At 37.3% G+C, this 14,751-nt stretch overlaps 1 protein-coding gene across 1 annotated transcript in view; it reads right to left on the minus strand.

The window, feature by feature from the left end:
- CPSF6 (cleavage and polyadenylation specific factor 6) overlaps window positions 1-14,751 on the minus strand; it is a 69,840-nt gene that overhangs the window by 8,178 nt on the left and 46,911 nt on the right. Inside the window, exon 11 of the transcript XR_009494430.1 lies at window positions 12,704-12,810. The gene's annotated coding sequence lies outside the window, so the exon portion shown is untranslated. The remainder of the gene's footprint in view (window positions 1-12,703; window positions 12,811-14,751) is intronic.

Here is a 14,751-nt window from a genome sequence, read left to right on the forward strand (position 1 = left end):
TAAAAAAAAAAAAAAGTCCTGGAATGTTTGAAACTATTGAAAGGAGTTTGACAACTCTGAGATCTGAGGTGATGAACTAATACACAAATAAGTAAATGGAAAACTATGCAAACAAAAAGTAAGACAATTGTCAATTCCAAGAAAACTAAAACACAAGAAAAGAAGAAATATAACCAAATTATATGATCATATTGTACTCATCTGTGAGAGTTTGTACATGCTTGTAAAGGGGAACAAGACATGGGGAGTCCAGAGAGCTAAATCTTCATCTTCCTTGGTGGAAATAAATAGAAAATATCCATGACTGAAAATAAAAAATGAATAGAATAATCATACTCTTGACATATATGGCCATAATACTAAAATAGAACTAAAGAAGCTAAAAATAGCTAAGAAGTTGAAAGAGATTGCTTCTAGTGTTGGGAATTGGATAAGAAAATTTAGGGCTATCTTTCACCATTTAATTTATAACACCTCATTTGACTTTAAAAAATGTGCATATGTATTTTATGATTTAAAAAAAATTTTAAATGTCTTATGTAAGAAAAAGAACTAAAAGATACACACCAAAATGTTTACACTGACACTCTTCAGAATTTTATTCAATTTGCATATTTTGGCATTTTCCAAGTTTTCTTCTTTCAGCATATATTACTTTTATAATTAGCAAAATAATAAATAATTACACATACAGAGAGGAGTGTGCAGAATCACTAAAAAAAAAATGAATTTTTTTTTTGAAGTCCTCAACATTCCTCTGTGTATATGAACTCAGCCATATTGGTAGAAATATTCTGCCAATTAACTTTAAATTTATCCTTCTTTCATGCAGCTCATCTGTACCCAGATCAGTGGTCTCTTAAGCTTCAATGGAAAGGAGTTAAATATTAATTTTCAATGAACTTCATGAGATGCATTAAAATGGCATATAAGCTATAGAAAAAGAAACATGAGAGAATATGTCAGAACAATGCTGTTTTATTTAGGATCATTGTTATTGTTTCATTAACTTTCTTAAAAGACTGAAAAATACTCTTACAAGAATAGAATTTATATTTCTTGGAATAAAAGATAAGTTGCCAAGCTCCTGGAACACTGTCCCATTCAGGCCTTCATTTGGGAGATTATATTATTGAAGGAGGATAAAGCAGAAAGAAACATTTCCTGAGGCCTGAGGTACTTGAGGAGGCAAATTTGGCCACATCTGAGATGATAGTGGTGACAGGCTTGAGAAGTGGCAGGGCCCTGCATCCCACTCCATGGGGATCCCAGAGCAGTGGCAAGAGGTCTCTTGGATGGCATGCAGCTGGTGGGAAAGTGAACATGAATTGCCCTCCCTTGGGAATCAATAAAGCTTTTTTAAAAATATTTATTTATTTGGTTGTGCTGGGTTTTAGTTGTAGCAATGTGAACTCTTAGTTGTGGCACGTAGGATCTAGTTCACTGACCAGGGATTGAACCCAGGCCCCCTGCATTGGGAGCACAGAGTCTTAGCCACTGGACTACCAGACAAGCCCCTCAATGAAGCTTTGAGAAGGAGCTTCTGCCTTCGAGTGAACCATGTCAGCCTGGGTCATAACCAGCATATGAACATCTCAGTGATGGACTGAAACTCTAAGGTCTTCCTCAAGTTTTCTGGACTTTGTCCTTTCTTGAGATGCTTTCAAGCTCCTGGGCAGGGGATAAGCTAAAGAAGTTTTACAACACCACCACTGACTCACCTTTTGGGGAAATGGGGCTTAGAGACAAATTTTGTTAGATTTAGAAAAATAAAGCAAAGTGATGGTTCTTACACCCATTTATAGTATAGCAAATTTAGACCCTCTGCACTATTTGACCTAGACTTACCTTCTCTGAATGTGACTGGAGAGTGGGAAGTGAGGTGGTTCTTGAGAGCCCTAGAGATGAAACTACTTTCCTGAAAATGGCTCTTCGATTTAATGATTTCCGTCACCACTGACTCTGGAGGTAAGCCAAGGTGATTCAGTTTTCAGTGACTCAGATCTCTCTGTCTTGATAATCTTGTTTCACTATAATCTATCCCATCACTTTTTTGCTGTTGTTGTTCCTGCAATCTGGCTTTTCTCTATTTTGTTGTCATTCAGTCACTCAGTTTTGTCTGACTCTTTGCAACCCCATGGACTGACTGCAGCATGCCAGGCTTTCCTGTCCTTCATTATCTCCTGGAGCTTGCTCAAACTCATGTCCATTGAGTTCATGATGCCATTCAACCATCTCATCCTCTGTCGGCCACTTCTCCTCCTACCCTCAATCTTTCCCAGCATCAGGGTCTTTTTCAATGAATCGGCTCTTCACATCAGGTGGCCAAAGTATTGGAGCTTCAGCTTCAGCATCAGTCCTTCCAATGAATATTCAGCACTGATTTCCTTTAGGACTGACTGGTTTGATCTCCTTGCAGTCCAAGGGATTCTCAAGAGTCTTCTTCAATACCACTTGATGTTCGAAAGCATCAATTCTTAGGCACTGAGCCTTCTTTATGGTCCAGCTCTCACATCCATACATAACTACTGGAAAAACCACGGCTTTGACTACACAAAACTTTGTTGGCAAAATTATGTCTCTGCTTTTTCTAAATTAAAATCTATTGGTGTCAATATATGAAGGACATGAAAAACTATATGAAAATAGCATAACCTCAGAAAGTATTAATAACTGACACTGGTAAAAAAAAAAAAAAAAGACTGTATTAATGAAAAGAAGCATTGGAATGAGTTTTATCAAAGACCGTAAATAGTCACTTGCTATGAAGCAGTGCCATTCCATGGTCAGGGCAGCTGCACTGCTCTGATTACCCAGATGATAATGTCCTTGTGTAGTTTGGCTCAGGGGTGCAGAGGACCTAGTCTCATCTCTGCTGTGGCAGCATGGCTGCTAGGAGAATTTGGAAGGGTTGGTGAGTTGGGAGGGCTAGGAGTGAGGTGGACACAGCTGGGCTTTCCCGGGGAGCCCAGATGCTGAAAGCTTAAGATGGAATAATTTCTTTTTCAACTAATGGAGATATGTAACAGCCCTGTGAAACAGGATCAGCATCCAGCTGCACCCAGCAAGTCCAGCATCCTAGACACAGGTCAGAGTGGCTCTCTGTGGGGACATTCCCTGACTCAGAGCAGTGCTTCATCCCAATCCAAAGCTGGCATTTTGTTTGCTAGGTTCTTGGGTCATTGAAAAATGGTAAATGATTTGGGTTTGCCTAATCCAGACCAGTGTATCTTTTTCGAGGATTAGTGATCACTTTCTGTTATTTTAGCTCTCAATATCTCTGTAATTTAAGTTCCCACTCTTTGCAAAATAGATCAAACAAGCAAGATGCTTCTGCATCTCATGACACCACCCAAACTCCAGAAATCATCTAACTTTTGTACTTAATTTACTATGTAGTCTTGGTGTTTTTGTGTTTTGAGTCAGATACTCAGTTCATGGGCTTTCCAGGTGGCTCAGTAATAAAGAAGCTGCCTGCCAAGCAGGAGACGTGGGTTTGATCCCTGGGTCAGGAAGATCTCCTGGAGAAGGAAATGGCAACCTACTCCAGTATTCTGGCTTGGGAAATCCCATGGACAGAGAAGCCTGGCAGGCTACAGTCCTTAGGGTCGCAATGGAGTCGGACACAACATAGCAACTAAAAAACAATCTGTTCATACTGAGAAAAAATACTACTACTTAATATACACAAGAGAAATTATTTCTACTGTGGTGTCAATGCTAATGCTAAGTCACTTCAGTCAATACTGTGCTATAAAAGTTATTGTGGTCTAGCACAGAGCCACAACTTACTGACCCATGAATTGATCTTTAAGCCTAAAACAGTACCAGCCTAGTAAATCTGCCAGGTACTTTACTGCTAATCACAAAGGAGATTTTACCATTCCTCACCCTTGCCATGCATTCAGTGTCTTCTGTCTTTGTTCCTGCTGTATCCGCAATGTGCTATGCAGACAATGGAAGAAATAATAGGTTGTCTGGTATCAAAGAGAACGCTAGAGGGTGAGCAGAACTAGACCTACAAGCTTAATCCCCGAAACAGTAAAGTTCAGCAATTAATCTCAAAGACAATGGAAACTATTCATGAGTATTAAACTGGAGAGTAACTGGATCAAAATCTTAAAAGCAAATTAACACTCTCAATTGCATTCAGGGACTGCTGCTAGAAAACTATATGAGTAATTCAGATGGCAGATGAAGTGGGGAATGGATAATAGAACTGGAAAAATTCAAGAGATATTTAGAAGGTTTGAATAACCAAGATTGGAGACTATTTTGAGACACAGGGATAAAAGGAAAGGTATATAATACTAGTTTTTTTTTTTTGCTTTTTTTTTTTTTTAATCAAATGCTTGCAATGTGTTAGCCTCTTAATAAACATTATTTATAATTCTTTCAGGGGTCTTAAAGATAGTTATTATGTCCATTTTACAAATGAAAAACTATGTCTCCCAGAGAAGAAAAGTCCTGCCCGGAGACATATATATAGTGAGTGGGGGAGCTGGGAGTTAGATTCAGGTCAGTTCCATGGTCTTTTCAGTTTACCTCATTACCTTGAAGTTCAAGTGAAAGGGAAGAAATTCTCTCACAACACAATGCTCACCCCTTAATACACTATAACTTCTTTGTTTACCTCTTGCTGATTTTAGTTCCCAGTATAATTGTACAAACCCATTTTATGTGTTTTAAGTGTGATTTTCATCTAAGAGGTTAATCTAACTCTAGGCAATGCCATTAAACAATCGGAGACTATTTAAAAACCAGTATTCTTTTTTTGTTAATCAGAGATCTTACTTATTTATTTTTGGCTGCGTGGGTCTTAATTGCCACAGGTGGGCTTTCTCTAGTTGCAAAGAGTGGGGGCTACTCTTCAGTTGCAGTGCTTGGGCCTCTCATTCCTGTGGCTTCTCTTGTTGCACAGCACTGCTCTAGGCACTCTGGCTTCAACAGCTGCAGCTCCCAGGCTCTAGAACACGATCTCAGTAGTGTGGCACCAGGGTTATTTGTTTGGTGGCACATGGGATCTTCCTGGACCAGGGATCAAACCCATGTCCCCTGCATTGGCAGGTAGATTTTTAACCACCACCAGAGAAGCCCCTAAAAATCAATTTTCTTAATGTGAGTACAACTGATAATTGTGGAAAGTTTTTTATTTCTTTGTGCATACTTTCTTTGTACTATTATTTCTGTTACATTTAAACTTTCAGATTCGATGAAATTATAACTTTGGAGTTCAATTCCCTTTTTAACATTATGAACAAATATTTCCCTTCCCACATTGGTCAGGTTACAAAATCCTTTCTCAATTTACACAAAAGTTGGGCATTCATCATTGAGAAATTGTAATTAAATAAGTAACTGATTTTTCAAACATGTGGTAAAACATAATCTTGTTGACAAAGAGATGGGAATGTTCCTATTTTAGTTTCCTCTTTCTAGAAGAGTATTCTGCTTTCATTTCTCTATTAAGTATGACTTAGGAGTTTAAGGTTTGGTTTGATCTTTTTATTTGTGCCAAATCAGCTGCATATCATTAAAGTTCTTTCACTGAACTAGAAAACAGTAATTTCAGTCTGTAAATTAGCTCTGGTAACATCACGAAATGCTGAGGAGAAGAAATAGTTGGAAATATGGGAATAAGGTAATGTACTTGGATTGTATTTTTTTTTCCCTTTCTTGACAAACAAATATTTTATTGCTCCTCTTAAGAAGCAAATAATATGCTCAACAATTTATCTGTAAACACTGAATTGAAGATGATTCTGTTCTCTCTTTGGCATTACTCTAAATTAAGACGCAGCCACAAATTCTTTCGCGCCAACACCTCACCTCAAGTCAATATCATACCTCTGTAAGGTGGCTGGCTGCTGGCATGTGAGTGGTCTATTTCCAAATCTGTTAAATAGGAAGTGAACTCACAAACAAAGCATCATTTTCCACACGGTCTCACATGAGCTGAACCAGAGATTATGAGGGCTAGTATCAGTACTTTACACATTTATTTTGGAAAATAATTTCCTTGACTGCTGATTCAAAAGGATTTTCAATTAAAGAGTAACTTATTAATATTAAATTAGAAATACTGTAAGAATATGGAATGATAAACTCTGCATACAGAAACTATATGTTATCATAGTAATTTTTATGCAAATCTCAAACTATTCTAAAATTAAAAGTTTCAGTTCAGTTCAGTTGCTCAGTTGTGTCCTACTCTTTGCAACCCCATGAATTGCAGCACGCCAGGCCTCCCTGTCCATCACCAACTCCCGGAGATCACTCAAACTCACATCCATCGAGTCGGTGATGCCATCCAGCCATCTCATCCTCTGTCATCCCCTTCTCCTCCTGCCCCCAATACCTCCCAGCATCAGAGTCTTTTCCAATGAATCAACTCTTCACATGAGGTAGCTAAAGTACTGGAGTTTCAGCTTCAGCATCATTCCTTCCAAAGAACACCCAGGACTGATCTCCTTTAGAATGGACTGGTTGGATCTCCTTGCAGTCCAAGGGACTCTCAAGAGTCTTCTCAAACACCACAGTTCAAAGGCATCAATTCTTCGGCGCTCAGCTTTCTTCAGAGTCCAACTCTCACATCCATACATGACTACTGGAAAAACCAGAGATTTTTTTTTTTTTAAAGTATAAGAGAGAACATAGTATGTCCTGGAAATTCCCTTTGAAGTGGGGAGTGGAAGTGAAGAATTTGGCTGAGTAGGCAAAAGACCTTTTATGCTATTCAAAGGAGATTCAATACGTAAATTGTATAGGCTGGATGAAGATTCCCAGAAGATCTGTGGATGGGCTTCAGGGGTGTTGCAAAACCTCCTGAGTTGTATAAGATTATATTATCTGTATGTGTATATGTATGTTTTTCTCTGAAGAAAGTTAAAAACTTTAATTATTATTCAATTATTCTTAAAGGGAAAAGCACCTAAAATGTGTTAATAATCACTGCTGAAGGTAATGTTGAAACTGAAATATTCCAAGCAAGAGATATGAAACAGTTCTATTTTTGTGTGCAAAAAAGATCCCTTCTTGGTAGTCCAGACTACAGTGATAATGTGTATGTGTTTGGAGAAGGAAGGCAGGAGTTAAAGCCAAGATGGTAATAAAGACCATGATCTTCAGACTCTTGTGAATTGTGGTCTACTTTGCAGGGGGAAGAAATGACCCCATTAGATACCCTACCCTACTGTTGCCACTTTCCTGAGAAAAAAATTACTGAGTCTTTGGGATGAAATGTCATTTTGTAAACCAAAGTTTGATGGGATTATATATACATCTACTTTATTGTTGTAGATAAATGTACTGTACAAAAAAGGTCTCAATGACCCATATAACCACAATGGTGTGATCACTCACCCAGAGCCAGACATGCTGGAGTGTGAAGTCAAGTGGGTCTTAGGAAGCATTACTACAAATAAAGCTAGTGGCGGTGATGGAATTCCATCTGAGCTATCTAAAAATCCTAAAAGATGATGCTTTAAAGTTCTGCACTCAATATGGCAGCAGATTTGGAAAACACAGCAGTGGCCACAGGACTGGAAAAGGTCAATTTTCATCCCAATTTCAAAGAAGGGCAGTGCCAAAGAATGTTCAAACTACAGTACAATTGTACTCATTTCACATGCTAGCAAGGTAATGCTCAAAATCATTTAAGCTAGGCTTCAACAAGATGTGAGTTGAGCAATTTCAGATGTACAAACTAGATTTAGAAAAAGCAGAGGAACCAGAGATCAAATTACTAACATCCGTACGATCATAGAAAAAGCAAGGAAATTCCAGAACATCTACTTCTGTTTCATTGAGAACGCTAAAGCCTTTGACTGTGTGGATCACAACAAACTGTGGAAAATTCTTAAAGAGATGGGTATACTAGACCACCTTACCTATCTCCTGAGAAACCTGTATACAGGTCAAGAAGCAACAGTTAGAACTGGACATGGAACAATGGACTGGTTCAAAATTGGGAAAGGACTATGTTAAGGCTGTATATTGTCATCCTGCTTATTTAACTTATATGCGGAATACATCATGTGAAATGCTGGGCTGGATGAAGCTCAAGGTGGAATCAAGATCGCCAGAAGAAATATCAATAACCTCAGATATGCAGATGACACCACCCTAATGGCAGAAAGCGAAGAGGAACTAAAGAGCCTCTTGATGAAGTTGAAAAAGGAGAGTGAAAAAGTTGCTTAAAAGTCAACATTTAAAAAACTAAGATCATGGCATCCAGTCCCATCATTTTATGGCAAATAGATGGGGGAGAAATGGAAACACTGACAGATTTTATTTTCTTGGGCTCCAAAATCACTGCAGATGGTGACTGCAGCCATGAAATTAAAAGATGCTTGTTCCTTGGAAGAAAAGTTATGGCAAACCTAGACAGTGTTTTAAAAAGCAGAGACATTACTTTGCCAACAAAGTCTGTCTAATCAAAGCTAAGGTTTTTCCAGTAGTCATGTATGGATGTGAGAGTTGGACCATAAAGAATGTTGAGCAATGAAGAATAGATTCATTTGAAGTGTTATGCTGGAGAAGACTCTTGAGAGTCTTTTGGTCTGCAAGGAGATGAAACCAGTCCATCCTAAAGGAAATCAGCCTGAATATTCACTGGAAGGACTAATGCTGAAGCTGATGCTCCAATATTTTGGCCATGTGATGCAATGAGCTGACTTATTGAAAAAGACCCTGATGTTGGGAAACACTGAGGGCAGGCGGAGAGGGGATGACAGAGGATGAGATGGTTGGATGACATGAGTTTGAGCAAACTCCGGGAGATAGTGAAGGACAGAGAAGTCTGGCATGCTGTAGTCCAGGGGATCACAAAGGGTCAGACATGACTGAGAGACTGAACAACAACATGGGTCACTGTGCACCAGCATCCTGGCAACAGAGAAGAAAAACTCTTCCCCCCGAACAGGGATTCCCACATGCTGTAGCAGCAACTGTCTCCAGGCTGGTGAAAGGTACAGCCCACTGACCTCTTCTGGAGAAGGACTGAGGCTTAGCAATAGTGACAGCAGCTGCGATAAACAGGTCATTTTCTTGAGCTGTCTGCGATGTCCAGTTTCAGGATGAAGTTAGAGTAACTAGAGATACTGTGGACTGAGTAAGTATCCTTGGATTCTTTGAACTTCAAAGGAAGAATTGTTTAATAAAGAACATAAAACACAATTTCCTGTTAATGTGGCCACATTGGATCTTAATTAGGAAAACATCTCTGAATGGTGAAGCCCAACACTAAGGCAGGCCACCTTTCAGGATATAGAAGTAGCTATAATTCCATTGAGTTATGTATCTGTAACTCAGGTACTGGATAAATATCCTTTCTTTTCAACCTCATCTTACCATGAAGAGGTTATCTATGGCTGAATTAGTACCATCAGAGCCCACATTTCCTATAAGTGATATAAACTTGGCTCCAGGTGCTTTATACATATTTGCCTAAGCAACCTATCTGGAAAAAAAAAAAAAGAAGGAAAGATTACAAAGCTGCACTAATCTCTATGATCCTGGCCAAGATCATTCTCATGAAGTTATACTTTATAAAGTATGTGCTCATGCTCATAATTTATACTCTATGAAGCTCAATCTTTTCCTCTATAAAATGAGAGTATTAAGGTTCATCCTGTAGCTTTTTTGAAATCACACCATGAAGATTACAGCAAAATTTAAACAACCAAGAAATGACAGCTCCTTTTCTACCCTCTTAGTTCTTTCTCCTCTCTAAACAAGAAAAACAAATTATTATTTTAATACATCACATGCCATAGCATTTACATAGAACACTCTTGACGGTCTCAACAAACCACAAACCCAGAGATAAGAACAAGATGAGAAGATTTTATCATAGTTGATGAATCTTATACTACAATAAGAGTGAGAGAAAACTAAGAAAATTTGTTACCTTCATGGCATCTATTTATTAGTTGATTTTAGAAATGTTTGAGGAAAAATAAACAATAAGAAGTACCACCTGGAAAGACCGCTATTAAAAGCTTAGCACAGTAATCAAGATAGCATAATATTGAAGGAAAAAATAAGACACATAGGTCAATGGAACAGAATAGAAAACCCAGAAACAGACTCATGCAACTATGCCCAGTTAATTTTTGACAAAAGAGCAAAAGCGACTAAATGGAGGATGGACAGCCTTTTCAATAAATGGAGCTGGAGAAATTGAAATTCATCAGCAAAAAAAAAAAAAAAAAAGAACCTTGACCCAAAAAATATTACACTTTATGCAAAATTGTACTGAAAACAAATCTTTAAACTATAAAACTTATAGAAAATAACAGGAGAAAATCTTTCAGACCTAGAATTAGGTAAAGAATTCTTAGGCTTGACACCAAAAGCATAATTCACAAGAGGAAAAAACAGACAAATTGGCCTTCATCAAAATAAACTTTTGCTCTGCAAAAAGACCCTATTCAAAGGATAAAAAGACAAATTAGAGACCAGGGGAAGATTTTGCAAATCACTTATTAAAATTCTTTTGTCTAGAACACATAAAGATGCTTCAAATCTCAACATTTAAAAAACAATAATTAATTAGAAAACTGGGCCTGGACACAGAAAAGACATTCACAGACGTTCCTCCAAAAAGGATAGGCACACAGGTGGCAAATAAACAACTGAAAAGCCTTCTAACATTATTATCCATTGCTACTGCTGCTGCTGCTAAGCCGTTTCAGTCGTGTCCGACTCTGTGCGACCCCATAGACGGCAGCCCACCAGGCTCCCCCGTCCCTGGGATTCTCCAGGCAAGAACACTGGAGTGGGTTGCCATTTCCTTCTCCAATGCATGAAAGTGAAAAGTGGAAGTGAAGTCGCTCAGTCATGTCCGACTCTTAGCGACCTCATGGACTGCAGCCTACCAGGCTCCTCTGTCCATAGGATTTTCCAGGCAAGAGTACTGGAGTGGGGTGCCATTGCCTTTTCTGTATTATCCATTTGATGGATGCTAATTAAAGCTACAGTATCCTGTCAAAATTAACAATGGACTTATTATACAACCTAGCAATCCACTTTTGGATATTTATACTAGAGAAATGTCTTCTTTCCACATAAGAACTTGTATATGAATATTCATAGCAACTTTATTCTTAAATAGCCAATAACTGTAAACTATCCAAATTTCCTTGAGGTTTCTTAAGATGTTGTATGTATCAATAGTTTGCATCTTTTTTAAAATCGCTGAGTAGTATTCCATGGTGTGGACACACCAGTTTGTTTAACCATTCACCCACTCAACGAAATCTTACTAGTTTATGGTTTTTGGCTATTAGGAATAAAGTTGCTATGAATATTCATATACTTCTAAATATTACTTGGGTCAAAGAAGAAATCTCAAGAGAAATGAAAGAATTGTTTAAACTAAATTAAAATAAAAATACAGCATATGAAAATGTATGGGATACACTGAAAATAGTGCTTACAGAGAAATTTATAGCATTAAATACATATATTAGTAGAGAAGAAGACGTAAAATTAAAAAAAAAAACACACACACACGAAAAAAAATACCCTAATATTCTACCTTAGGAAACTAGAAAAAGAACAATTCAAGCCAAATGCACAAGAAAAGAAATAATACAAATTAGAGCAGAAATCAATGAAATTGAAAATAAGAAAACAATAGAGAAAATCAATAAAACCAAAATCTGGCTCTTTGAAAAGATCAATAAAATTGATAAACTTCTACTAGACTAAGAGTACAAGAGAAGACACAAATTACTAAATTCTGATACATGTGCTGATCAGTCCAAGATGAACTTTGAAAAATTATGTTAAGTGAAAGAAGCCAGTCACCAAGGACCACCTATAATATGATTCCACCCATATAAAATGCCCAGCCCGGGGGAGTACATAGAGACAGAAAGTAGATCAGTGATTGCCAAGTGCTGGGGTTAGGGGTCAGTAGGTGAAAGCTGAAGGATACATTTCTTTTTGAGGTGATAAAAATGTTCTGAAATCAACTTTGGTGACAGGTATATGTATCTGTGAATATACTAAAAACCCAAGTGTACACTTTAAATGAGTGAGGTGATGGTATGTGAATCATATCTCAATAAAAGCACCTAAGAGAAACAACAGAGTGCAAAAAATATCAGATCAAATCAGATCAGTCGCTCAGTCATGTCCGACTCTTTGCGACCCATGAATTGCAGCACGTCAGGCCTCCCTGTCCATCACCAACACCCGGAGTTCACTCAGACTCACGTCCATCGAGTCAGTGATGCCATCCAGCCATCTCATCCTCTGTCATCCCCTTCTCCTCCTGCCCCCAATCCCTCCCAGCATCAGAGTCTTTTCCAGTGAGTCAACAGGCTAAATTTTGTAAGAAAAGAATGGAGGGGGTGACAAAATGTTTCAGAACAAAAAAGCTTATCTATGCATAATATTTCAGGGAGGGCCCAGGAAACAGAATATATTTATTGCCTCCAAGGAAGAGAACTGGTGACTGAAGGACGTGTTTGGAGGAAACTTTACATTGCATTATCTTTTTACATTTTCATGTGCCATATTATTAGGCAGACTTACCATGAAACTACTGAAGCTTAAACTCTGGGCCCCTCACTTGCACAGGCTCTTCATAAGGCCCCAAGAGGGCCCTAAAACATACTTACCTGTTTGTAAAATTTATGTTCCTGTTTGTAAAATTTCCAAAAATGAAATGTGTTAACTTCCAACAACTCACCTTGCTATTTCTTTCCACTCCAAATTCCCCTTCTTTTATTTCTCCTTTTGTGATGTGTGAGGAAAGAAGAAAGAATCTGGCTGCAAACATTTTTGGGAGCCCATGCTCTGCAACAAGAGAAGCCACCTCAGTGAGAAGCCCAAGCACTGCAACTGGAGAGTAGCCCATGCTCGCTACAACCAGAGAAAGCCCAAGTGTAGCAAGACCCGGTTGAGCCAATAAACAAATAAATGAAATTTTTAAAAAAAGAAATGTTTTACCAGTTTTATTGAGGTATAAATAACATACAAAAACTGCATTTTAAAGTATACAATTTGATATGTTTTTATATATGCATACACCCATGAGGCCATCACCACAGTCAAAAAAAATGATCATATTCTTCACCCTCAAAAGATTCCTCTTATTCCTTCATCAAATATGTGCTTTGCAAAGATTTTATTCCAGTATTTTCATTATCTTAGCAGCATCTTTTTAAAAGCAAAACTTTCATAAATTACATTGACGTTCAATTTATTTATTTGTCCTTTTCTTGATTGTGCTTTTGCTGTTGTATCTAACAAACAAGTCGCAAGATTTTTGCTTATTTTTCTTGGAGGAATTCTATTGTTTTAGATTTTTCATTTAGGTCTACAATCCATCTTGAGTTATTTTCCGTATGTAGTGTGCAGTGGGTATTCAAGTTCGTTGTTTTGCATTCTGACATCTAGTTATTCTAGCACCACTTGTTAAAAGGCCCATCCCTTCTCCACTACATTGCCTTTGTGCCTTTAAAACATTTTTCTGTATTTACAGAAAAGTTGCAAAGGTAGTACTGACAATTCTGTCACTGAGTTTTCCCAATGTCAATTTCTTAGTTTTGGCAAATGAACTAGAATCACGTAAGATGTACACATTAGTAGATTACTATTAACTAAGTTCTAGGCTTTATTTGATCCTACTAGTTTTCCCACTAACGTTCTTTTTCTGTTCCAGGATCCAACAGGGGATACCACATTATATTTGTTTTCATGTCTTTTTAGGTTTTTTGGTTTACACATAAATAAAATAAAAATGCACTTAGACCAAAGTCTTCAACAGGAACAATAAAGAACATTAAATATTATTCGGAAGTGCTAATAGTTGTGGCTATTAAGATTTTAAAGCAAAAGGGACTTCCCTGGTGGTGCAGTGGTTAAGACTCCATGCTCCAATGCAGGGGGCCCAGGTTTGACCCCTAGTCAAGGAACTAGACCCTGCATGTTGCAGCTAACAGCCTACATGCCACAACTAAAGATCCTGGATGCAGCAATTAAGACACATCACAGCCAAATAAATTTTACAAGGAAGTTCAACTGTATTAAAAAAAAAAAAAGATTTTATAGCAAAAGAATTTTCTTACAGAGTTCATAATGAACAGCAGCATTATTAAATAGCAAATATTTCATGGGAATCATCAAAATAGCTGCTGTTTTAATCCAGGAGCATTCGGAAAAATACTAAAATTTAAAAAGCTAATTAATATTTATCCAAAACACTTTATTAAAAATTAAAATGGAAAAATATGTATAAAATTAATTGGTAAATAAACAAATCAGACAGCAAGTAATAGTCCATTACTGGAGATTTTATTTCAGATGTAACAGCCCTGATCAATCATTGATTGTTGTGTAATATGGTTAATATAGAAAACCTTATGAGTGATTTTTAACTTTATTATCAACTGAAAACTAGCTATGGCTTTATTCAACAAAGTGGAGCAACTTCTGGATGACTTCAACCTGCTGTTGAGTGGTATTTATAGTCAGCTGTATGATAAGAAAGCTATAATGAAAGATGTGAATAAGGCATTCTTTTAAAACATGAACAAGTACAGAACATGTGCTCTGTCTAGTTTCTTTAAATTCACTGGAGAAAATGTCACATCTTTGATATTAGGATTTGTTGAGTTGGATTCAACATTTTGCAACTATTATTTGTGTTCTTTTCACGTATAATTCTCCACTTTTACAAAAGAATTCTGTTACTAGAATTGCCTACATGATTTCCCAAAAAGATTCTAATTCCAT

Source organism: Bos taurus, chromosome 5 (assembly GCF_002263795.3).
Source record: "Bos taurus isolate L1 Dominette 01449 registration number 42190680 breed Hereford chromosome 5, ARS-UCD2.0, whole genome shotgun sequence".
Lineage (NCBI taxonomy): Eukaryota > Metazoa > Chordata > Mammalia > Artiodactyla > Bovidae > Bos > Bos taurus.